Genomic DNA, 26582 nt, shown 5'->3' with positions numbered 1-26582 from the left:
GCATTGAAAATGAAAGACATGGATTTCAGTTCTATCTCCTCACCTCATTTTCTGAACAATGTTGGATGAAACTGACTTTCAATTACCCACTGAAAAATATAATTATATTAGATGCAAGATCCTTAAGGAAGGGATATGAATATCAGAATTAATTGAAGGACTTTATCAAATCACTCATGTCCTTGTGGTCCTTCACCAAGAAGATAAATTCCACCTTTTGGGGAACAATTCTAGTAGTTACCTAGAGGAATCCTCTGAATTCAACTTTAAACCTAAGTTTATGAATAAAAGGGTTCCCATTATCTCTAAATGCAAATATTCATATAGTTAGAGGAGTCATTTAAGTAGCAGTTTATTTCTTCTTAATGCCAGTTCTGTTCTATTTTGTTTCTTGATTACTGCTTACTTTAATAATGGAGAAGTTGCTATATCCTGTAATCATATGTGATCTGGAGAGGAAAAATCTACTGGTATGAGTAACTTCATGGGGTTAATAATTGGGTTGAATATGTCTTCACTGAGTTTCACTAAATTTTTAGAACGCAAGACAGCAAGCAACCATTTAAAATTTTTAAATTTACAAGAACATTTTTCAAAATATTTAAAAATAACAACACCACAAAAAAAGGACGCAAACTTTTCGATTGTAGTTAAGAGCAGGCAGCTAATAAGCACAAAGCCAATATGCTAGTGGTCCGAAGGACCAGGAGGCGCTCATCTGACAGGGGTTCCTAGAAGCCACATTACCGGGCTTTTTGAAGACTACAGATTTTTTCCTTGTTTTTTGGAAAATATCCTTGACTCTGGCAGTAAAATGCATATATTAATTTTTTTAATGTTGGCAAAATAAATGCCTCACAGTTAGATCTTCAGCTACTTTGTCTATTAAAAAAAATCCATTGTAAATCTCAACAAAAATCTTGTATTAAACAAAAGAAAAATCAATCATTTCATCGCAGTCTTAATGATTATTATGAAGTTAAAATTAATTCATGTGACAAGTTAAAAATGCAACTACTGATTCAATAACGAATCAAGGGCAAAATGAAATACAATAAAAATTTAATATGTATTTCATCAGATATGATTAGCATTTAATATGATGTTTTAAACTTTTTAATTATCTTTATTTTGTCATACTGGAAGGTGCCTTTTGAAAAGGAACTTAACAAAGTAAATGAATTCAATGCTTTATAGAAACAATTTTTCAGCACTAATGTAATAAGGATATTGAAAATGGATAACTGGTGAGAGGTTTTCTTTAAATCTAAACGGGTTCAACAAACTAACAGAAAGCATAAACTCAGTATATAAGATCTAGCAGTTTCTAAATAGCCATCTTATCTGATGCTGAGATGAAAATAGATAAATTCATGGATGAATGTAATTGTTTTAACTGTTATTTGTAAATTAAAATATAAAATAGAGTGCTTTCATATTAAATTAGTATGAATAATCAAGAGTAGATATTTACCTTAAATGTACTACTATAAGATACATTTTATGTGTTATATTCTTACTGTTTCTCATAAAATATGTTCTACATTTAATCGAGCTTGATACTGCAGCATGTACCTAATATATACAAACAGCCTGTGAGTTCAAGTTTATGTTGTGAAAATAGTCATCTCCTCTGGGGGCATGAGTTGTGATCATAAATGAGAGGGTAATAATTACTCTTTGATCATTCCACTGTTAAAGTATGAGTGATTTTGAAAAAAATTAGAATTTCAGCACAAACTCTTTAATTACACACATTTTTGTTTTACACTCTCTCATGTCAGAAGAGTAAACTTTGGAAGGCTAACCTAAATCTTGAAAGTTTAACTTTAGGATTCTATTGCTATTCCCAGCAGAATTAAAGGAGGATTCATAAAAATTCCACATATAAAACACTCTCACCAGTATCTTCTCTTTATTTCGAGGGTCTTTTAATTAAGTTAAATTCATTGTAAATAGGTTAAAATACACAGATATTTCTCAATACAATGCATGTACTTTTTCAACACATAGAGTGATTGCATGACTGTTTTCAACTTGTGTTTATCATTTTAGTGACATGTACTCCTAGATAAATGACTTAGCTGAAAGTTTTTACGTGATGGCACAAAATACATGGCAGTTCCTTCTCCACACCATAGCTACCTCATCAAGTCTATTTAATTTTGAATATGGTACAGTATTACTATGATGGGAGATAAGCTTTGTTTATAAATGCATTCAAAAACCTTTCTGTGACAGAACTGTTTAACTACCAACCAAAATTCATGATCTCTCTTTACTAAGGTAAGAGTTCCTCTGGGAGGCCTGTTACCCATCCAAAGTCTACAGTTCAAATTTTTTGACACCTGTAGGCAATGACAAAAATATAATATGAGTGAAAATGATGTTGCAGGTTGAGAAACAACTCTGCTTTATTCACATAGTCTATTTTAATCAAACTAAATGCAAAAGATTTAAGTCTTAAAAGATGGTGGAAACAAGATGGAATCACTGATACAAGGCTAATCATTAACAAGGGCATGTACATTGGATTGTAATTGAGCAGTAAATAATCTTCAGTCACATAAACCAACCAAAACTCTCTTGTGTTTGTGTGGTTTGAGAATTTGTGCCATATGAGTATTATCTATACTCATTATCTAAACTAATACAGGTATTAGTAATCGGAAGTGGGGGACTTCCTTTCATAAACACTTTGCCTGAGTAACATTGATTTAGTGATCAGGGAGCAGACAGCAAGGAAACTGATGAGAAATGGGAAAGATGGATGACTGTATTATGCACGGCAAAATATTCGGTAAAGCTATCAACAGCAACACTTTGGAAGTCACCCAGCTTGCAGCTCTAGGAAAAGAAGTTAGAAAAAGTGAAAATGTAAATATTAAACTTGGTTATTACCCCTTCGTATATTTTGTATTGTTGTATATTTTAACTCTTCACATATTTTAAGCTCCATAAATCATTACTATTATTGCTGTTTTGTATAAACAGTATAGGTTTGAAATTTCCCACATATTTATTTCACCTTCCGAATTGTCACAACTCTATCTGGAATTATTTTCCTTCAGCTATTCTAAGGAATTTCCTAAATATCTGTTTCTTCAGAACTGCTAGTGGTGACTTCTCACTTTTTGTTTGTCTGTAAATGTCATTAATTATTTTGTCTATATTTTTGGAGGATTATTTTGCTTGATATAAAATTCATGTAGGCATGTCTTCTCTAGTGTTTTTCAGATGTCATTCCATTGATTTCTGGCTACAGTCATTCCCACTGAGTAAGTAGTTGCAAGGCTTTGAATATAAAAGGTCTATTTTACTTATATTGTTTTTAAGATTTTCTATTTGTTTTCAATTCTTATGGCTTTCCTCCAACATGTCTGGGTATGGCTTATTTGTATATGTGTTCTGCTAGAAATAATCCAGTAGAGACTGTCTTCAAGGCTTTCATCAACTTTACATAATTCTTGGTCATTGTCTACTCAAATATTTTCTCTGTCACATTTTCTCTCTCTTTCTAGAACTCTAGATCCTATTCATCTGTTTCATATGTCTCTGGTGATACTTCTCTTTCAAGGATTCAAACTGGATTTTTTAAATTGAATTATGTCTTCTGTTTCCATTCTTACAGAGTTCTTAATTTTAGCCCCATTATGTCATTTTTTTCCAATTTCTAATTTTATAACGTTCTCTAACTTTGCGTCTTTTCACCCATGTATTTTCCTCTGTTTTCTTTAACGTATTCATTATTGTTATGTTAATGTTCTTAACTACTAACTCTGATTATTACATCACCTGTGAATCTGTTTCTATTGTCTCTTTTTTTCTCTTTATTTCTGATTGTATGATCCTATTTTATAACATGCCTAGTATCAATGAAATAGCACATATTGTATGTCAAAATTGCAGCTCCAGATAATAATTACTTTCTCCACAGGGGATTTTTGTTCTCTCTGCCCAGGTACTGAGCTAAGTAGCATCTAGTTTATAGTTTTGTTAAGACTCCTTTGATTTTTGAATCATAAAATGAGCTCCTCAGCATGTTCATCTGAGATCCATGTGTTTATTAGGCCTCTTCTGCTGGTGGATCTTGAACACTGTTTTTCTGTAAGAGAGGTAACCATAGGCCAGGTTATGTAGGGACTCTGGTTTTTACTCCAATTGAAATAGGAACAAATGTGGGTTTTTAGTAGAGAAGTGACATAAAATTAATTATGTTTCAAATGGATCACTTAGTTGTTGCAATGGGAAGAAGCTGCAAGAAGTAGGAAGCCATTTAGAAGTCTGTTAAAAACATCTAGTCTGTACATGGTGGTTAAGGAAGAGAAGGGGTTAGATAGTATATATACTTCAAAATTACTGCTAATACGGTTGTCTGATGACTGAATGTGAGATAAAGGAGAAAAACAGGAGTCGAAGATGAATCCACGTTTTGGGAACACAGCAGTTGGGAACACAGCAAGATTCATGCTATCATTTAAAATAGAGATGACTTTTATGGAGTTTGGAAATAGTGGCATTATAGGAAGAGGAGCAGATTGGGAGTTCAGTTTGGGCTTCATTAATTGTAGGAAAATGGGTATATAGCCTCCAAGTCAGGAGAAAGTTTGGGTAGAGAGAGAAATTGTAAGTGGTATTTACCAACTGAAATCAATCTAAGAAAAAAAAAGAAAGAAAGAAACCCCTAAGTGAATAGAATCAAATTTAGGAATGAGAATATTTATTGTGAGATCTTTTTCTCTCCATTCCTGTTATTTTAAAGCTATGTTGTCTATGACAAGCTGAGATAGCTGCCTAAAATCCAATAAAGAGAATTCAGATTTGCCAGAAGAAATGAGCTAATCAGTACTCAAACTGAAAAAAAAATAGAAACTTTCAATGAGTTATTTTTCAACTGTCAGTATCTGCCAAATTCAAGTTGATGTAAAAGACATTCAGGACAGATTTCTATCAAGGAAGATGGCTGGATTTTACCACTACGCTACACACCTTTTTCTTGTATTCATTTTAATCATTTTCATCTCTGTCTTTTCCATTTTCACAACATTTTTTACAACCTAAAAAATTTGAACATGTCTTTATGTCAATAGAAGGCAATAAACTAGTTATGACATAATTTTCAATTGTTTAGAAAGAAAATAGCCTGCTCAAATAGAAATTAGGGTAAAGGAGGAAAAAGAAAACACAAGTACCTTCTTAAAAGAGGGAGTCAAAGATTAAAGAGCAGCATTATGTGAAGTTGAATGATTTTGACAACGATGTTAAATAGGTTGTTTTTCAATTTCTGACAAGAACCAGCACTTAGAGAAATGGGGGAAAATGTAGGATATATCTGCAAACATTTCAAAATACCAGCCTCCTCATTTCAAATAACTTGGTAATAATAGAAAAGAAATAAAGTTATTATTAGTTTAGGAAGGCCCATTTTAAAAAACTAGAATTATATGATATGTATATGTATATCACCTTTTTAAATAATGGTGTTTATTTGTAAAATAAATTTTAAAATTAAAATTTGGCATAAATTACAGTAATCCTATAATTAGTAGATATGTTTATGTTCAAGGCACTAAGAAATGATACACCATAGGAGAACCAAGCTCATCTTAAAAACTAATCTACAAATAATCTGAATATATCACTCCTAGCACCTATCACTCCAACTTTTTTAAAAAATGAGTTTTTTGGAGTGAGTATAAACCAGATAGACTTTCAACACTTATTTTGTAATAAGAAAGAGTAATAAATTATACCTAGAAATATTACAAAGCAATGGTAGAATCTTTCCCATGTATGAATTCTATCTTATGCAAAAAAAGACTACTTTTTAAAAAATATTTTATTTATTTATTTTTAGAGAGAGAGAAAGGGAGGAAGAGAGAGAGGGAGAGAAATATTAATCAGTTGCCTCCCACACACCCCCGAGCCAATGCCTTGACCCACATCCCAGACATGTGCCCCAACCGGGAATCAAATGCTGGCAACCTCTTGGTCTGCAGGCTGGTGCCCAGTCCACTGAGCCACACCAGCTAGGATCAGACTACTTTTCAAAAAAAGATTCAAGGGCTCTGCCTTAAAAAGATGTCCATAATCCTACCACGCAAAATCTTGGGCCTGAATCACCGTCATTTCTCAACTGTTTTCTTTCAATAGTCTCCCAACTGTTCTTTCTACTTTATTCTCTGGTCAGATAAATTTTATTCTCAGCACAGAACACAGCGTTATCCTTTTAAAGTGTTGATACAAGATGACTGTACTGCTTTGACCTCCCTTTCTAACAGCCACTTCAGTCACGCAGCTCCTGCCTCCTGGGCCCCTTTCCATCCGCCCCCCGCACACCAGGTACATGTCTATGCAAAGACTCGACTAGTTTCCTCTCCCCACCATACCTACAAACCTGACTTCCTTGCTCTTTCATGTTTTTGCCCAATATCACCTTCCAAAGGGTACTTACCCAACTCCACCGTTCCCTTAATGCTCCCACCTCTCCTGTTCTCCTCTGCTTCCTTCCCCACAGTGCTTCTCATCTAACATACTATAATTCACTTACTTCTTATGTTCATTTTTTATTGTACATCTTCCCTGCTAGAAGGGGAGTTCCAAGAGGTCAAGAGTCCTTGATGTTTTACTTATTGATATATCCTAAATGCTTAGAAGTGTGCCTGCCACTTAGTGTTTTACTGAACATTTTATTACTACTGGAGAATATTATGCTAATTGAAATAAGCCAGTCACAGAAAGACAAATACCACATGATCTCATTCATATATGGAATCTAATGAATAAAGTGAACTAGCAAGGAAAATATAGACAGACTCATAAATAGAGTAGGCTGAGAGCTATGGGGAGGGGGTTAAGGGGGAAGAGGGATGAAGCAAAAAAGAAAAAGGACTCATGGGCATGGACAACAGTGTGGTGATTGCAAGGGTGAGGAGGTATAAGGGGGACAAATGGCAATGAAAAAAATACAATACAAACAAACTATTAAAACAATAAAAATAAAAAAATAAGACCCTGGCTGGCATAGCCCAGTGGACTGAGCACGGGCTGTGAACCAAAGTGTTGCAGGTTCAATTCCCAGTCAGGGCACATGCCTGGGTTGCAGGCCATGGCCCCCAGCAACCACACATTGATGTTTCTCCCTCTCTCTTTCTCCCTGCCTTCCTTCTCTAAAAATAAATAAAGTCTTTAAAATTTTTTTAAAAATAAAATGCATGGAGAAAAAGTTCAGCTTCAAGTTGAAAATATTATGAAATATTTTCAAAAAACAGGAGAATTGACATTGACTCAGTATCACCCAAAATGAAAAAAGATCAAGAGACATCACATAGCATGTTCCCTCTGTTTCTTTCTGAATCCAAGACTGCCCCACCAATTAATTCCCACACATACCAGCGATTTTGCTTTGCCTAAAATTGCTTCATAGGGATTCACAATAGCAACAAAAGGAAGACCACAATTACATTGAGTCTGTTTTGGTAAAGAAATAGGAAGAGGCAGAGTTGGAAAAATAGTGTTTTATTTACTGACACAGCAGGAGTATTTTAATGAATGATCACATTATGTACGTTTAGTGTTTGTCTTTACTTAAAAGAATCCACAGTCTTTCTTTCTTTTGTTCACAAGGTAAAATAAAATATTTATTCTAACTTTCTTCTTGACTTATTTCTGAAACACTATGTGATAATATGGCATAAAAGAAAAGTACTGAATAGGTTTAATAAACCTGTCACTGAAAAGAAAATGTTTGGAAAGTTGGCTTGTGGTACTGACAAAAGTAGTTATAAATAAACATAGCCCTTAGTATTAAAGTATTACTGTTTAGATAAATTGATAGTGATCCATCTAAATAGGGTAAAAGCCACAGCATTTATTTTTTTTTCTGGGAGAAAACATATTCAGTGTGCCAATAAAAAAAAAAGATGATAGCATACTTAATTGTACTCCTTGCCCCAATAATCATAATGTAATAACAAATATACGAGGGACATTCAGTCTTCTTGACTGGTTCAACACAGCAAGCTACTCTCTCCATTTCTACCATAAAAATCCTGACAAATGCCACTGCTTCCTGAATGCTGCTGACTACTATTTAAGTGTCCTTAAACTTCTGCTCAAAGCACTAATGCTGGAGAAAATCTTCAGACAGAATAAATACTTTGCTTGAAGAAAGAAAAAAGTCATGACTGATAGAAAAGTAAAGGAAGAGACTGGTCACGTCTTCAGACAGATCATATATCTTTTCACCTCCAAAGAGTTCAAACTGGAGAAAAGCCCTTTGAATGCACTGAGTGTAGGAAGGGCCATAAGTTGTCACTTCAACACTGGGGACTTCAGGCGAGGAGAGGACCACAGGTAGGTTGTGAATGTGGAAAGGAATTCACAGAGGACAACTCTGGTTTGTTATAGTTATTTACTAAATTGCTTATTTACTAATCTATGGTACTTCTTGGAGCCAGCCAGGATTCTCATCTGTTTTATCTTCTCTTGTATCACCACAGAGAAACACACAGCTTGATACACCTAACTACTGAAGGTGTTCAGAGCATGCACCCCAAAATATGCCACTCTGACATATTGATTGTTTTGAGCTAAAGGCAAATGAGAAATAGTAGATGCAGGAAAAGCTCTCTGATCACTCCTGCCCTTTTCTACCTACAAGCAGGTCATAAAGTTTCCCATGACAATGGAGTCCTTCCTCTACCAGGAAGAAAAGAGCATTCTTATTACCAGACACCAAATTCAACCTGTATAAGCAAACCTACTGGAAAAAAAACTTTTTTCCATTAATTTCCTCTGTATATTTCCTAGTCACAGCACTGTCGCCCTTGCGTTGGTGCATTGTCTAGTCACATCCTCACAATTTATTTTTCTTTGTTTAGAAAGATGTTTGAGCTTCTAAGCCTAAAAGCTTGGGTAAGCCTTTATTTTCCTTTTGAAAACTCCCATGTGCATGTAAAAATATTTTTCAGAATGTGTGATTTTCTCCTGTTAATCTGCCTCATGTCAGTTTAATTTTAGGCCCAGTCAACAGAATGTGAGGGATAAAAGTTTCTTCCAGGTAGTGTTCAGCAAATTCTGAGTATGCACTCCTACCAGTAGAGCTGTGTGCTTACCAATATTCAGCTGAATTTCTTGTTTCTGCCAGTTGTACTTTTTACTACAATCAGATAAGTAAATAAATTATATGCAAGTTGATGATGTCATTGATGATGGATATGCTATGTAATTTAAGTTAAATGTTTTGAAAGATTCTGTAATTGTGGGTCACCAACATAATCTCTGGAAAAAATTGGAAACTACAGGCTACATTACATATGTGATTATATTAGTAAGAAGAAGTACAGCCCTGGCTGGTGTAGCTCACGCACGTGGTTGGGCATCATCCTGCAAAGCAAAAAGTCACCAGTTTGATTCCCAGTCAGGGCATATGCCTGGGTTAGGGGTTCAGGTCACCAGTTTGATTCCCAGTCAGGGCATATGCCTGGGTTGGCTGGGGGAAACTAACTGATGTTTCTCTTCTTTTCTTTCTCCCTCCCTCCCCCGCCTCTCTAAAAATAAATAAAATCTTTAAAAAAAGAAACAGTACAATTTCTCTCAGCTGACCCATCAAAGCAAAGGTCTTGGAAACCCATTGACAAATAAATATAAAGTCACTTGCTTTAATGTAGAATAAAATGTTAAAACTTTTCTTATATTCCACTTCAAACAATTATTTCAGTTAACTTTTCACCTGTAAGACCTAAGTTGAGTAGGACGAATATTTTTATATACTGTATAGAACGTGTAACCTAGTTCACACTTTGGCAAGTTTATGTGTGTGTGTGTCATTATTTCATGTTGTCGATGAAGGCAAACAAGTTCTGTCAATCATAATGATTCTCAGCATAAACACATCTTAGTTTTATTCATGCTTTATGGGTGGCCGACTACTAATATTCCCCTTCCTCTGGAAACGTTAGCTCTGATGAAAACATCGTTTATGTAAATGACTGTTCCAGACAATCAAAGTTTCCAAGGAAACATGCTTCAGATTCTTCAACAGAATATACAAACAAAAACTTCTTTTCTGATTAAATTGCCTCTGAGTGAGGGAAAAGGCCTAAAACAATAAGCCAATTCAAAGAGATGAAAAGAAATAACTGGCAAAGTGATTGTAGTGGCTTTGTTCAAAAGCCATGAAAAGCATTCTCTTTCATTTTATAGATTTTAGTACCCAGTATCAATATTTGCCTATTGAGAGATTAAACATAAATTAGGTTTAAATGCTCCAGAATTTTCTCAGTGGTGCCTTTGCTTCTGAATAATATCCATTTAGCTGGCTGATTATAAAAATTAAATTGTCCAAGATTTTTGGACATTTTTTAGCCTTCTTTCTATAGGAAGAAATCGATGTGACTTCCCTGCTGAAAAAAATGGAAATAATGGAGACCAAAAAAAAGAGGAAACTAGAAAGTTTCTTCCAATTGTAGTATTATAAAAGTTAGTTATGTATCCAGATTACATTTACAAATATTTATCATTTTACACATTAAATAATCACTTTATCACTATACAAAATGAGGTGGAGGAAGAAGGAGTAATATAAGACGCCACTGCTTCTCACCCCTATAAGCTTACCTTTCAACCATGCCACCCACCACTCTGAAGTCAAGCGAACAGGTGTAGTTTTCTATCCTCTAAACACACCATGCAATTACACCTTTGCTAGTACAAAATGAACTCACAGAGTCCATGTGGGAAGAAAAAGTTAAAGCTTGTCTATGCCTGCTCCAAACTGCAAACATGGGTTATAAAGACTACACTGTGAGTCTGTTTTTTTCTCAGAAGCTTGTAGTATTTAAAAAGAGAGAGAGAAAGGGAAAAAAAAGGCCAAAAGAAACAGTGTGTCAAAGAATACCAGACCTAGGCAGTAGTTAAAGTGGTAAAGGCATTTTATTCAAAACTACTCAAATAGAGGGAAAGAAACCTCTACAAAGAAATGGACTCAATTCCAAGTATAACATTTATAGCCAAGGAGCTGGAGTGGGAGATGAGGGATGATCAGTGGGTAAAAAAATTATTAAGAAGGACTACATGGGTTACATAAGGAAGAATTCTAGGTAAACTGACCTCACAAGATCTGTGGGGAAGACAGGTTAGGATGACCACACTGAGATACCCCAACTATCACCTGGGAGATGGTGGAATAGAAGAACCTGACCTGATATCAAAGATAATAAGGTACTGAGAGTAGGGGATTCTGGCTAAACCTGCTTAGCAGGATTCTAGCTAAAAGTGGGCAATGCAAAGAAGAACATGGAAGTCCAAAAGTTAAGGCCTTGCTGGGAAAAGCATGCAGAGGATCTGGACTAAAGTTTAATCAACAAGAGATTTTTGCCAGGCCCTAAGCACAGATAAGGAAGAATTTTTCTAAAGGGCGCTGCTAGAATCTTGTACCTTTTGCAAAAATAGGGAAACTACACTGAAGGTGCAGGTGAGTATTTCGGCACGTAGAAAGAGGGTATGTGTAGAAAGAGCAAACCAAAGCATTCAGGAGGGATAGCCAAATGTGCTGTCAGTGTCTGTCATGAAATCAAACAGGAATAGATGAACACTAGTTAAATATAGCACATAAGCAAGATTGTTGATACCTGAGTTTGAAATCCCCCAGAAGCAAACCCCCAAAAAGGGGTTAGAATATAGAATAATGTGGGTTGGGAAATGACCCAGGTAAATGCCTGTAAAAAGGTGAAGAGAAAAGAAGGAAAGGAAGGAAATAAGATACAACACAAGTAAATCATCACTGGGGGTGTCTGAAACTGAATGTCCCTGAGGGACTATGGGAGAAGGTGTAGAATATGCTTCGGAGTTATCCCAAATGAGGGACAGGAGCCTGTGATAGTCACCACATCTTATCCAATATTTCTGAGGGCCGCTTCTAGAGGCATGAACAATACAGCACTTTTGCTTTGTACTGCATTTGGAGTCAATCAAGCTATTGCACCCAGAAACGCCCACAAGGGGAGAGGCATGTGTGTTTGCAAAAAGCAAACTTCAGCATTTTGAGTGAATACTAAGAGACATGGGTAAGGCACCAATAGCAATTGCCAAAGTTTGAATAACTGAGATGAAATCTTGTCATTCTTAGCAAGGACACATTCCCTAAAATTAAGAATCCTGTTGTAGGGTGGCTAGAATAGAGAGTCCTTAAAATGGGATCTATAGTTTTGTGGTTAAATTTTTTTAGAAATGCTGTATTTTGGAGAAGATGCACACCATAAAGAAAGAACGTAAGATAAGAGTAGAATATGGCACAGAACAAAGTGCAGAAGTGGTGCAATAGCTTGGTGCAAAGTGGACCAAGAAGTGGTGCAATAGTGACTTAAAGGTAACAGAACTACTGCCAGGACAGTGGCCAAGGTTTACAATTTAATAGCTTGAAGCTGAACAAATTTAAAAGGAGCTTTAAATACCAGCTGCAAGACTTTCAACAGGTCTTTGGAAAGTCTGAAAGGACATTTTGAAAGAATTTTCAAATATTACCACAATATCAAGAAGACAATATATACGTCGGGTCGGGAAAGCACAATTGAAGAATGAATACTAAGATGGGCCCTGGGATGCTGCTCAAAGAGAGCCCCAAGTTCAGTTCAAATTTGTGTCGGTTGATGATGGGTGGAACAGAAATAACTACATTTGTGAAATGCCATCTGACTGGTGAATTTGAAAAGAGGTGTGTAGCTACCAACAGAGGACTCCTTAAGTTCTGTTCTCTTTCATTTCTCTTTAAGTTCTCAACTCTTTAACTTCTCCTGACACGCTGTGTCAGGAGAAATTTGGTAGACTGAGAGATGGCTATCACATTCAAGCCCAGTAACTTCTAGAGTTACTTGTAAGAACGTGCCTAACTGGCATAGAGATCTGGAATGAATGTGTTAAAACATCCCCGTTGTGTTGTATGGCAGCAATGTGGATATTAAGGACAGGAAAATTAAGGCAAAATCGTTGTTTTTCACTGAAAGAAGAACCATCAATACTATGACATTTCTGCAAAGTAAGTACAATTTTGCAAAGCCCTTCCTCTGGCTTTCCAGAAAATTATCTGGAGACCCTAACTTAGAGTTCGTTGCTTTTCCTGCTCTGCCCCACCTGAGGTTGCCATGGGCCCAGCTCTGGCAGGAAAGATGAGCATGACCTAGAGGTTGCTCAGACCACTGTTCTTGCAGATGAGGATGATGACCAGTGAGAAAGGGAAACGAGCCCAGAATCAGAAGTCGAGTTTTATATGCAACTGTTTCATGATGTCAATGGTGCAGCATTTTGCTACTTTATTTTATAGCAAAGCAGAACATGTGCTTGATCTTTGGGATTCTGAAGAAGATGAATGGGCTTTGGAGTGAATGTGACACTTAAAAAATACCTTCATTTTGGACCCTGCATATTTAGTTATTTTGGAATGCAGTTGTTGTCTTACTGAATTTCAAATATAAGACTGCAGTCACATGACAATATTCAATGCTGAAACCTTGTTTGTTACTGTCATTCCCATTCCCTTTCATTCAGAGTCAGAATAAACTATATTTCAAATATCTAAAAAAGAAGAATGAACAATGAGACTAATAAACAGATACATAGCTCAAAATTGTGCAGAGGGTATTTCCTTTAATAAACTCCCCTGATCCTTCATAAGTACAAATAAAGTATAAAGATATCAAAATAACCTAGCCATATTCACTCAAAATAAATATCTACATTGACCAGAAATGGAATGCAAATATAAAACAGTATGAGAGCCTGATGTTTTGTGACTAGAAAATAAACAAAAAGATAATGCAACCTGTGGCAGGAGGCTGAACTAAACTAATTCACTGGTTTTGCGAAGGATCTGATATTTCCAATATTATCACTGGCCCGGAATGACATATCGTCATTCTATGACCTGGTTGTGAAACAGAGGATCAGAAGGTCAGCAGGGAAGTGGGGCAGAATGTGGCAAACTGGAAGAAAGAGAGGGATAGAGGAAATGAGGAGGGAGAAGAGAAAGAGAGAGAGAGATAGGGAAGTTCTAAAACACACAAAGAAATAGAATGTTAAAAGACAGCCAAGAAAATCAATAATTAGAATGTGAATTCATTTTAATTAATTTGAGTTCATTTTTTTAATTGGGCACATTTTAAATATGTTGAAGATTTTCTAGGTGAAAAGGGGTCATAGCTCACTTTACACTTAAAATTTTTTTTAAAATTGGAAATCCTTAAGAAATAAATTAAGAATATTAAAAAGATCATTCAAATGTACTACAAATGAAAAGCAATGCCATTATAATGAAATGTAAGACACATAATTAACAAAATCGAAACAACTGCAGAATGGCTAGAAAGGGGAGCAGAAGGGAGAACTCGTTCAGAGGCCAGTTCAGAGGAAAAACAAGCACCACAAAGCAGAGAAGAAATACAGAGGGTGGACTGAAACACTAAAGCACTCATCTAACAGGGGACACTGACAGAGAGAGACATAACATTTGAAAAGATAACCGCTTGAACTTTTCCAGAACTGAAGAAAAGCATGAGCCCTCAGATCTGAAATGCACTCTGACTTGCTAGTAACATCCATACATAGACACAGTCTACTGATGCTGTACAGCAGCTGGCACAGAAGTGACACTTTTGAAAGCTACCAGAGCAAAAAAGACAAATTACAAATGATAGTCAGATAAAAGACATACTTTTTATCTTTGACAATGCATTGCAAAATCATACCCAGTGATGGAAGAAAAAAAGAAAATTGTCAACATGAGATTTATATTTATTATTCAAGAATGTAAGCAAAATAAAGATGGTTTCAGACACAATATCTAAGATCATTTACTCACTAGCCATTCTTCGAAAGAAAACCAAACCATCTATTTTGTCAAAACAAAAGTGAACAAGGAATTAAGGTAGGGAAAATAGGGAGAAAAAGATGACTAGTGGAATTAACAAAAAATATTCTAGTAAATTTAATTAACTGTATCTTAAAATAATAGTTTTGTGTTTTAAGAAGGGAAATTAAAATTCTTAGTTAAAATAACAAAATGAGGATATTCAGGCATTGCTCACTGAGCAAATCATACTAAGTTCTCCATTGTTATATGGTTAGGAAACAGAAATACTAAAAAAATATATATTTGAATTAAAAATTGTAGTTATTTATGCTAATTTAGGATTAAACAAAATGACTATTTTAGCTGCCAGATACATACAGGAAAAAATGTAGGCACACACATACACACAATGCCTGTCTGCAAGCAGCCCAGCCATTGTTAATATAATAAGAATGGTTTGTGTGACATCCTTGTAACCTAGCAGCTAAGGAGAGGGACCTGGAATGTGTGTGTGTATGCATGAACAATGACAACTTCACTGTACTAGTCAGTGGAGGCAGTAGACATTGTTAAGTAAGCATGTGCACTGTGTGACTGTCATATTGAATATGACTCAGTGAGTAGAGAAATGAATCTGCATCAGATTTTGTGTTAAGCTTGAACATTCCTCCATGGAAACTATTCGGATGATTCAGAAGTCCACAGCTATGGGCAGCTGGTGATTGGCAGCTTCATCATGACAACATGCCTGCTCATGCATCATATTTTGCTCACAGTTTTTTGGTGAAACATCAAATCACCCAGGTGACTCAGCCCCACTACAGACCAGATTTGGTGTATTGGGACTTCTGGCTTTTCCCAAAACTAAAATCAGCTTTGAAAGGGAAGAGATTTCAGACTGTTAATGAGATGTAGGAAAATAGGACAGGGCAGCTGATGGCAATTGGAAGAACTGTATGAGGTCCCAAGGTGCCTACTCTGAAGGGGACTGAGGTGTCATTGTCCTATGTACAATGTTTCATGTATCTTCTTCAGTAAATATCTTTATTTTTTATATTACATGGCTGAATACCTTCTGGACAGACCTTGTATATAATATAGAATATATGTCTCTCTATATAAAATATAGCTGAATGTGTGTGTGTAGAAAGAGAGAAAGAGAGAGCGAGCATACTACATTCTGCTTATAAGCACCATGCTTCAAACATAACCACATAAAAAGTTTGAAAATAAAGGAGTTAAAAAGTTACAAATTTTATGAAGCAATATTAACTTTGATATCATGGAAATAGACTTTTAAGCAACAAAAATTAATAGGAATAAAGTTTACCATATAATCATAAAATAAATAATCTTCCAAGAAGAAAAAGAACCATATATTGTGCGTACTTAACAATATAGGCCCAAAATGTAAAATTCAAAATCTGCTTGAATTATAAGTAGAAATTTAAATATCCACAAACATGGTAACAATTTTTAACAAACTCTATCAGAAATTGAACAGGCATAAAATACATAAGAGAAACTATAAAAGGTCTTGACAGAACTATGGTATTTAGATTACCTATTACATATAAGAAATGAGGCAGCCAATTAATTTTCCTCAAACTAATTCTGCAGTTGTCCCTTTAAAATAGAATTAGGATTTTTATGTGAGAACATGTGAACTCTTTGTTTTTTCCATAATAATTCAGTAATAAGTAGAAAAACTGAATAAACCAGTAAAAAGTATAGAACTTGATTTTGTAAATATATATATGTACATACATATTTATTTACTTATTATAAATCTATGTGTATACAATAAATATGTCCATGCACATATTTACTTACTTATTTTTCATCCAAAGAGGTAGTTTTCATAAAATATGCAAGGAATGATATCAAAGTATTCCCAAGACAGAATATTCTCCAACTAATTGTATGTGCCTAATATATCCTTAATGCCAAGATAGTGTAAGGACAGTAAAGAAAGAGGAAAAATAAAATTAAAAATCAATATCTTTATGAACATATCTCAAAAAATCTTAATAGCAGCTAGACATAGTTGGTAGTGCCTTAAATGCTCACACACACATACACACATGTTTAGTTTGATTATACCATAAGAGTAATTGAATACTAATATAAGATAGCATTGTCTCAAATCAACAATAAACCCATGTAACAATCTCAGTAGACATTGGGCTAGGCCAAAAAAATTGTTTGTTTTTTCCCATAAGATGGCTAGAGTATTGCTTAGTTGTCTTTAACTTCATTCAAAACAATTTTGTTAGACTGTATTTTGACAGCTGTCATATCAGCAGGCATTTAAAAAATTATCAAAACTGGTGAGTTTTTGTGTAGCCATTTTAATATTAAAGATGAAAGTAAACATTATTAGCATATTATTCTTTATTATTTCAAGAAAGTTAAAAATGCAACTCAATGCAAAAAAGATTTGTGCAGTGTGTGGAGAATGTGCTGGGACTGATTGAATGTGTCAAAGTTGCAGGCTGGAGATTTCTGGCTGGACAATGCTCCATGATCGGGTACACCAGTTGAAGTTGATAGCTATCACATCAAGATGTTACCTGAGAAAAATCAACATTATACCACACGAGCAATAGCCAACATATTCAAAATATACAAATCAAGCACTGAAAATCATTTGCACCAGGTTGGTTATGTTAATCTCTTTGATGTTTGGGTTCCACACAAATTAAGCAAAAAACCCTTCTGGACCATATTTCTGCACGTGACTCTACTTAGTTAAATGTAACGAAAATGTTTTGTTTTTAAAAACAAATTATGAAGCAATGAAATGTGGATACTTTACAGTAATGTGGAATGGAAGACATTATGGCAAGCAAAGTTAACCACCACCAATCACACCAAAGGCCAGTCTTCATCCAAAGAAGGTAATGTATACATCATATACATCATGTGATTGGAAGGGAATCCTTTATCACAAGCTCCTTCTGGTAAACCAAATGATTAATTCCAACAAGTACTGGTCCCAACAAGACCAACTGAAAGTAGCACTTGAGGAAAAGAGTCCAGAATTAGACAACAGAAAATTCATAATCTTCCATCGGGATAACACAAGACCACATGCTTTTTTGATGACCAGTCAAAAACTGTGTCACAGCTTGGCTGGGATGTTCTGATTCATCTGCTGTATTTACCAGACAATGCACCTTCAGATTTCCATTTACTTCAGTCTTTACAAAATTCTCTTAATGGAAACCATTTCAATTCCTTGGAAGACTGCAAAAAGCACCTGAATCAGTTCTTTACTCAAAAAAGATAAAAAGTTTTGGGAGGATGGAATTATAAAGTTGTCTAAAAGATGGCAGAAGGTAGAGGAACAAAATGGTGAAAACATTGTTCAATAGTTAGTGGTGAAAATGAAAAATGTCTTTTATTTTTACTTAAAACCCAGTGAATATTTTGGCCAACCCAATAGAAAAATACATTTGACCAATTCAACATTTATGTTTAAAAAATAAGAAAACAGAATTAGAAGAGAATTACTACATCCTAGAAGAAAACACCTTACAAAAATTCATAGGAAACATAATAGACATTGGTATTGAAGTCAGAAAGAGAACAAGATGTCTGCTATCAATATTCTATTGAACTTGATATTGGTGGCTTTGACCATTTCAAAAAGATAAGAAGATTAAAGAGTTACAAAAATATAAATGGAGAAAATAAAACTGGACATATGCCATATTTTCTGAACACATGATTGTTTAATTAGAAAAAAACAAAGACAATCTAAAGTTATATTGTTAGAAATAATAACAAAAAATAGTGTCAGTGATCTTCCATCATAAAATATAATATAAAATGAGATTCAAGTTCCAATAGCAATAAAAAGTAATTTATAGCCTCAATGCAATTCCAAACAAGATCAAGACAAATTCCATGGGACTTGATTTTATGTTTTTAAAATCAGTGTAGAAAATGAATACTTTTACCAATAAAAAAGTTTTAAAGAACAAAAGCAAGATAGAGATACATCTTTACTATCACTTTTACTAGAAAACTAAAATAATTACGCTAGTATCATCTCAATGCAAATAGAGACAGATCTTGACATGTATGGAAAAGAGATATAGTAGAGGTAGTACAGATCAGTTGGGAATGATAACATAACCAACACCGAGTGTGTCCAGCTGCTTGTCTTTAACACCATTCTTGGATGTTATCGGGAATATCATTCTCTGTTAACTACATCTGATGTGTTAATGTGCTATACCTTTAACATTTAACATAATTTTTAGATGTTATTGGGAGCATCATTCTCTGTTCATTATATCTGATGTGGTAATGTGCTGTTTCTTTAATATTCATTTTATTTCCTTGAACTATCAATTCCTGGAGAAATGTGTTTTCAAGTCTTCTACTATGTAGTGGACTTATTCATTTATCATTGTAATGCTTTCATTTTTATAGTAAATTTAGCACCTTATTCATATAATGCTTTTTGCCTAAAACATCAATATTGTCCAATAACAACACAGCTTAGTTTTTTGGAGGGGTGCTATCTTTTTCTGAATTTTTAAATTGTGTGTCTTCATAATGAGGTATCTTCTTATACAAACAGCAGATATTTTGACTTTTACTCTAAATTGATAATATTTGCATTAATTATGATTTACTTCAGAACTAAATTAACTATAATTTAGTTCATTTATACTTACTGTGATTAGGGCTGTGTTTGGGTTTACTTGTATCATAGTGTTGGGAACTGCCCTGCCTGGTATCAGAAGCTGTAACCCTGCCAAGGCTAAGGCTGAGGGAGTGGCCTTGGACCTTAAGCCAGCAAGGAGACAAAAGCTTATCTCCCTGGCAGAAGCTCTGCTTCTGCTGCTTCATTCATAACTGAACCCCAATGCTTGGTCGGTTAGCCAATGACGGGTAAGATTCCCCAAGGGGGGAACGACCTAAGACAGGCACGATCACATAGGAGGTCCCCAAAAGAAGGACTTTGGGGATTAGGGCAAAAGGGGGTGATGGACTCTCACCCTTAGGCTTTGACAAAGCCCAAGTCCTCCTGCTCTGCAAGAAAATCTCCTAATCTCTTGGCTGCCTTACTTCCCTTGTTCCACCTAAGCCTAAAACAATGACAGGGTGGTGCCGCCCTGTGCTGAAAAGGGCGGGTTCCCCAGGTGATCAGGCCTAAGAAAGAACATGTAAATTCCTGTGAAACCTTCTTTGTTTAGAATGCTCTCAGTTGAATGAGAAGGGTCCAAGGAAGAAGTTAGTTTGTTCCTTAAAGTCTTACAGCTCTTTGACCCTGACTCAAAATAGACCCTCAGAGTTCCTTGTTACCTATCGTTTGATCCTTACTTCCTCGCAATGAGTAATGTGCTTTACCTGAATTCTTATGCAAAATGAACCCAATAAAAGCTGGTTTGGACAGTAAATCTGCACGCTCCCCACTAGAGGGGGTGGCTGTTCCGTCCCTACTTCTCCACAGAAACTGGTCTGTCTCTGTGTATGTTTTTTCTTGAGTTTTGATGAGCCATCTGCAGCGTTCCGTGATCACTGCTGGCCGGTGACCCACGCATCATCCTAGTCTTGTTTATTTTCTTTTGACATCTTCTTTATTTTTGCTGAATGATTTTTTTCAATGAATTTTTAGCCTTCTTTTGGGTTAGAATCTTGTTTTCCTCATGACATTCTCCTGTTAGTTTGGGAAATATATCCTTAGAGTTTATCCCATTTATATTTATTGTGATTACTACTCTTTGGGTTTATTTACCATCTTTTATGTGCTTCCTATTGACCTGAATATTTTTTCCTGTTTCTTTTTTTCTTTACTAATTTTTTGTAGTCTGAGATTAGAATTTGGTTTTCTTTATCATATTTTTCCTTCCAGTAGAAATTATATTGTCACTATGCACTTTTTTTTAGCAATCTTACTATTTTAACATTCATGTCTAACAAAGTCTAGAATGTTGAATGTAATTATGAAGTCAATTATTTTATATGGCTCTCCTATGGTCTTTTAAATCTGTCTGTGTGTGTGTGAGAGAGAGAGAGAGAGAGAGAGAGGGAGACAGTGAGAGAGAGACAGGGAGAGATTGAGATTTTTTAAATTTGCCCTCATATTTCTGTGAACTTGATATGAAAATATTCTTCAAGGTCCTGTTTGAAGTTGTATTTCTCCAGAGAGGAAATATGTTTGTGTTTGGAAATTACCTAGAAGCACTACCAACCCCAGACAATTCTAAACTATATTCTTCATTTAAATCATTTATATTAACATAATGAATTTGGACCTGAAATCTGGTTGAAGATTTTTTTATATGAACTTTTATATTATTGTATTTCCTTCTTTCCAGAACAAAAAATGAGACTGGAAAATGCTCTTACTCTCCTCTTTAGCACTGTGAGTTCTTTTCTCTTTACCTTTATACCCTTACACTAGGGTCTCAGTTTTGTGCAAATGTCTCCTGTAAGATTAATCAGCATCCTGCGTGGGCTTTAGGTTTTATATCCTCTTACCTGTGCAACAGGCACTCTTCCAAAGGTAAGCTTAAGATCCTTCAGAGTGAAAGCAAGTTTTGTCTTTTCTTTACCTCCAGGAATTTCTGCTTTCATTTTTAGTTTGTCCTTTTAAAATCCCTTTCCTTTTGGCCAGCAAAACAATATATTTGAGTACTTTAAATTTTCAAAAAAGCACTGTAATTTTTTTTTTATTTGCGAGGGTCCTTTGGAATATCTCACCTGCCATGTTTTGGGAAATAGTAGTGTGGGGTACAGAAGCACTCACCCAAAGATAAGTTTCTGTGATATGCAGATTGGTTTGAGCTAAAGGAAATTTTTGCTTCAGGCTCAAGAGAAACCCCTGCCTCCCACCCACTACCTTAACTATCTAAAAGAATTTGAACTGGGAGTCTGGATAGGAGTTACCACCAGAAATGACTTTTCACTTATCTATATGTCAAGGCAAATTAGTAATTGAACAAGTGTGCTTCCTGTAGTGACCTACTGAGGCCCCAGGGTGCATTACCTCACCCCTAGATCAGGTTATATACACCTTGATCCCCTTTCTGTCCCTGAACTCTTTGTGCACATGGGGTCTCTGATGCTCTCATGCATGCAGGATTCACATACATATACATGCATTAAATTTGGCTATTTTCTCTTTCTAATCTGTGTCATGTCTATTTGATTATTAGATAAGCCAGAAGAAACCTGAGGGTTGAGAAAAGTTTCTTCCTCCCCAACAACAGCAAACCTGTATAATATGATTGAGAGTAATTAGTTTTTATTTTCCTAAATTCCCAGTATAATTTTGTAAATCAAAATCTAAAATAAATTAGACCAAGTGAAATTTCTAGAGAGATAATTATATTAGTTCCAGTTGGCAGCCTAAATGTGAATTAATAAATCAGTAAACAAGTTTTAATACATGGCTTCGAAATACGAGCTAATCCTGCTTGCATAGCCCAGTGACCTTGAAGTTCACAAGTCAGGACTAGATTTCCCTGTACTTCTTGATTTTATTTCTAGATCAGAAATAATGGGATGGTAAAAGTCCTAAATTCTTAGTATAAACAAATTTAAATTCAGCTTGCTATTTCTAATGCTTTAAATATTGTTTATTATTATATCTTGGTACCATAAACATAATAAAAGAAAAGGACACTTAATAATTATTTAATTTAATAATTTATACCCTTAAAAGTTGGTCATTCTAATTCCCATAACAAAATATTCAGAATTAGTAATTTATTCCATTGAATTATGTGTTTCTACCTATGACTTAATACACTAATAATTACATAGGGGTATAGGTTTTGCATTTTAATAAATCCATTTAACTTTGCACATTTGTACTACTGTGATAAATCTGGACTGCCAGTCAATAATTTTTATTGATGAAGAGGTAACTGCAAAACATAAATGCAAAAATATCCTTCAAACCAAGATTGTGAATGTCAATTTATTCATTAAAAAAACACCAAAATAATGTCATTAGACATTCTTTTTATTTTCCACTAATTTCTGTGTAGTTGGATGCCATAAAGGAATTAATAAGAATTTTCCCTGGTATTTATTTAGAAACATTGCAACATTGAAATAATATAAAATTATTAACAGTTGAAATTCAGCCTTCCTCTGAATTTTCTGAGTATTAGTGTGGATTTGGAAAACATTTACTGAAATAGTTAGCTGTGCCTTTTGTACTGGCTCATCTCTTCCTTAATTCACCTGTTCACCAATGTGTGAATCTGAGTGGAATGTAGAGTTATTCAAAATTGCTTTCACTTTGTTAACTCAGTTGATGAATGAGCAAAGTTTGATATACCAAAAGGCAAGCTTATGAAACAACAAAAATCAACAGACTTTAGAATAGTTTGCCACAATGTTAGCACTTTCCTTCAACTACCCATTAAAATAAAGTCAAATGAAAACCTAAGCAGAACTTAATAGCACTGTATACATATACATTCGGTAACAGATTCGTCTATTTTATTGTTGAAAATTTAAAATGTTTTTCTCAGAAAGATGGGGAGTAATAATGGGTGAATGGTGGACCTATTCATTCATATCTACCCTACCACTTGAAGGCCCACTAGGTATGTAACTATCTGCAGCTCTTTGCATACATGACCAGAGCTAAACACTGAAAGCAAAGAAAGAGACAATAATATAATGGACACGATATCAGAATATCATGTGGAATATAGGATATCATGTCTATTATTGTTTCTTGCTGTGCTAATGATGATAAGTAATAATTGCAGAATATTTACTATGAGCCAGGTCTTGAACAAATCGATTTCATTTACATCTCAAATAGCTAATGGGATAGACAGTAGCATTAGCTCTATTTTGTAGAAGAGGGTACTTGTCCAACCTACACATGCCATGCTTCTTAGTTAAAAATAAAGACTGAATTTTTAAAAATCACATGATACATATCAGAATATTTGTGATTAAATAATAGGAGACCAACCTAAAAGATACATATTAGCCTATCTAAAATCACTGATTCTAAAATTAAGCCAATAAAGAACTATTATGAGCCCTGGCTGGTTTAGCTCAGTGGATTGAGCATGGGCTATGAACCAAAAGGGCATTGGTTTGATTCCCACTCAGGGCACATGCCCGGGTTGCAGGCCAGGTCTCCAGTAGGAGCCACGTGAGAGGCAACCACACATTGATGTTTCTCTTCCTCTCCTTCACCCTTCCTTCACCTCTCTCTAAAAATAAATAAATAAAATCTTTTTAAAAAGAACTATTATGAGAACAGTTGCTTAAAAAGAAGTTGAATTACACCTACAATTCAATAGGATATACTTTCCTAGATTAAATATTTCTAATTTTAAAAGTAATACGAGGTCTGTCCAGAAGGTATCCAGACATGTAATATGAAAACTAGAGACATATATTGAAGAAGACACAAGATACAAGAAACGTTGTACATAGGGCAATGACTCCTCAGTCCCCTTGAAAGTAAGCACCTTGGGACCTCACACAGTTCTCCCAGTCACCATCAGCTTCCCCGTCATATTTTCCTGAATCTCACCGAAGGTCTGAAATCTCTTCCTTTTCAAAGGTAATTTTACTTTTGGGAAAAGCCAGAAGTTCTAGGGCTCCAAATCTGGTCTGTAGGGGGGCTGAGTCACCTGGGTGATTGGATGTTTCCCCCCAAATCTCTGCATAATATGCATGTTGTCGTGATGCTGCTGCCAGTCACAGGTTGCCAACAGCTGCAGCTTTCTGAATCACCCAAATAGTTTCCATGGAGAAATGTTCAAGCTTAACACAAAATTTGATGTTAGATTTGTTGTTCTGCTCATTTAGTCACTTTGAATGCAATGGTCACACAGAACATGTGCTCACTCACAGTGTCCACCACCCCCACTGACTAGTACAGTGAAGTTGTCATTGTTCACACACAGCCCAATCCACTCTCCTTGGCTGCCAGGTTGCATGGATGTCGTGCAAACCATTCTCATTATATTAATAATGGCAGGACTTTTTCCAGACAGACCATGTATATGTTCAATTAAAATTTTGAAAATGAACCAAAGTGAAAAGTAGAAAACATCAATCATAAAATAACCTTACCTATCCAGGGTAACCACTGTTAACATTTTGCTACATATACCCTTTCAATCATATGATTATATACATGCCTTTTAGATTTCCTATAAACTTGGTTATATATTATTTTGTAACTTTGTTTTCACTTAATAAAAATACTTTAACATTCTCCCTTGATAGTAAGTATTCTTTAAGATGATTCCTAAAGCTATGCAGTATTCAATCACATGATAATATCCTAAGTGTATTTCCACAATCCCTTATTATTGGACCTTAGATTATTTCTACTATTTGTAATAACCATTTTTGTGCATAAATATTTGAGCATGCCATGTACATTTTCTTACAGCAAATCCCCAGAAGTGGACTTTTTAGGTGAATGGATACACATTTTGGTCTTTGATAAGTAGATTTTTTCCACTGGCCTCCTACTGGCAAAGCCAATGTGTCCAATGTAGTGTGACAACACAAATTATGAGGGAGTTTTGTGTCTTCTCTGCCTTACTCTCCTGTCATCGCTGGGCTAGAAGAGCAGGAGAAGATATGGACAGTTCTATAATCTCCCTGGTGGTGGTCTTCTAATCTTATAGGCTGCCTGCTCTTCCACAGTCCCTCTGCTGCCCACACCAAGCCAGGTCTTGCTCTCCGCTCGACCTCTGAATATTGGTTCTTTTTCTCATTTAGCCAACAAGGAAGCTTCCCCCTTCTCAGGACCTAGCTCTATCACAGTGTTGGGTCCCTGAAGATAGTTCTCTCCTTTCATATCACTGGCCTTTTTCTCCAACAACAAAGGCAGTATTAAGTGTAGACAGATGGATGTCTATTGGACCATTAGGCGGGCCCAGGTATGGACTCTACACCTAGACTCCTAAATGAGTATCTATGAGCTACTTCCTAGTCTTTTTCTAGTTCCTTGGAAGTTGCAGTGTATGACCAGAGAATGGTGACCACTAGGGGGCAGTATTGTCTAAAACCACCAGCTAGCCTGACAGCTGACTTTGCCTAAGTATTGCCTGCTTTCTAGAAAAGATATTGTATATAGAAGATCCATATACTATAGTGTCAATTTCTCCACACCTTTGCTAACACTCTTTTTTAAACTAATTTGAAAAAAAACAATGGTATCTCATGTTATTTTAATTTGGATTTCCTTAATAACTAAAAAGGTTGTACATTTTTTAAATACTTCATTTTTAAAATTATGATTATACAAATAAAACATACCCTATAGAAAACACATTCACACCAATTTTAAATGCACCAAGAAAGGATAGACTGTTACATTTTCACTTCCAGATGAAACCATTTTTATGTCTATAATTCCAGAGTTTCTCCTATGCAAATGTGTATATATGCATAAACAAGTATATTTTATGCCTCAACACACAGACTTAAACCTATCTCATTATTTTTAATAGCTACAGGAAAGTTTTACACAATGAATACCAAATCTACTTAACCAGTCCTATTATGATGAAATTTTTGCTTGTTTCTAACTTTTCACATGACTAACAGTGCTATAATGAATATCATCTTACACAAACCTCCGTGCACTTTGTGCAAACACTTTTGAAAATAAATTTCTCTAAATGTAATTATTGGGTCAAAGGGTTTACACATTAATTTTGACAGAATAAAATTCTGTGAGGTCAGAGGTTTTTGTCTCTGCTCACTGCTCTAA

General features: G+C 35.1%; 1 pseudogene; it reads left to right on the top strand.

Annotated features, from left to right (window-relative positions):
• Nucleotides 1–12064: 12064 nt before the first annotated feature.
• Nucleotides 12065–13231, top strand: LOC114495087 (annotated as a pseudogene).
• The last annotated feature ends 13351 nt before the right edge of the window (nucleotides 13232–26582 follow it).

The sequence above is a fragment of the Phyllostomus discolor genome, chromosome 4 (genome assembly GCF_004126475.2).
Source record: "Phyllostomus discolor isolate MPI-MPIP mPhyDis1 chromosome 4, mPhyDis1.pri.v3, whole genome shotgun sequence".
Taxonomy (NCBI): domain Eukaryota; kingdom Metazoa; phylum Chordata; class Mammalia; order Chiroptera; family Phyllostomidae; genus Phyllostomus; species Phyllostomus discolor.
This window is presented reverse-complemented; position numbering and strand designations above follow the sequence as displayed.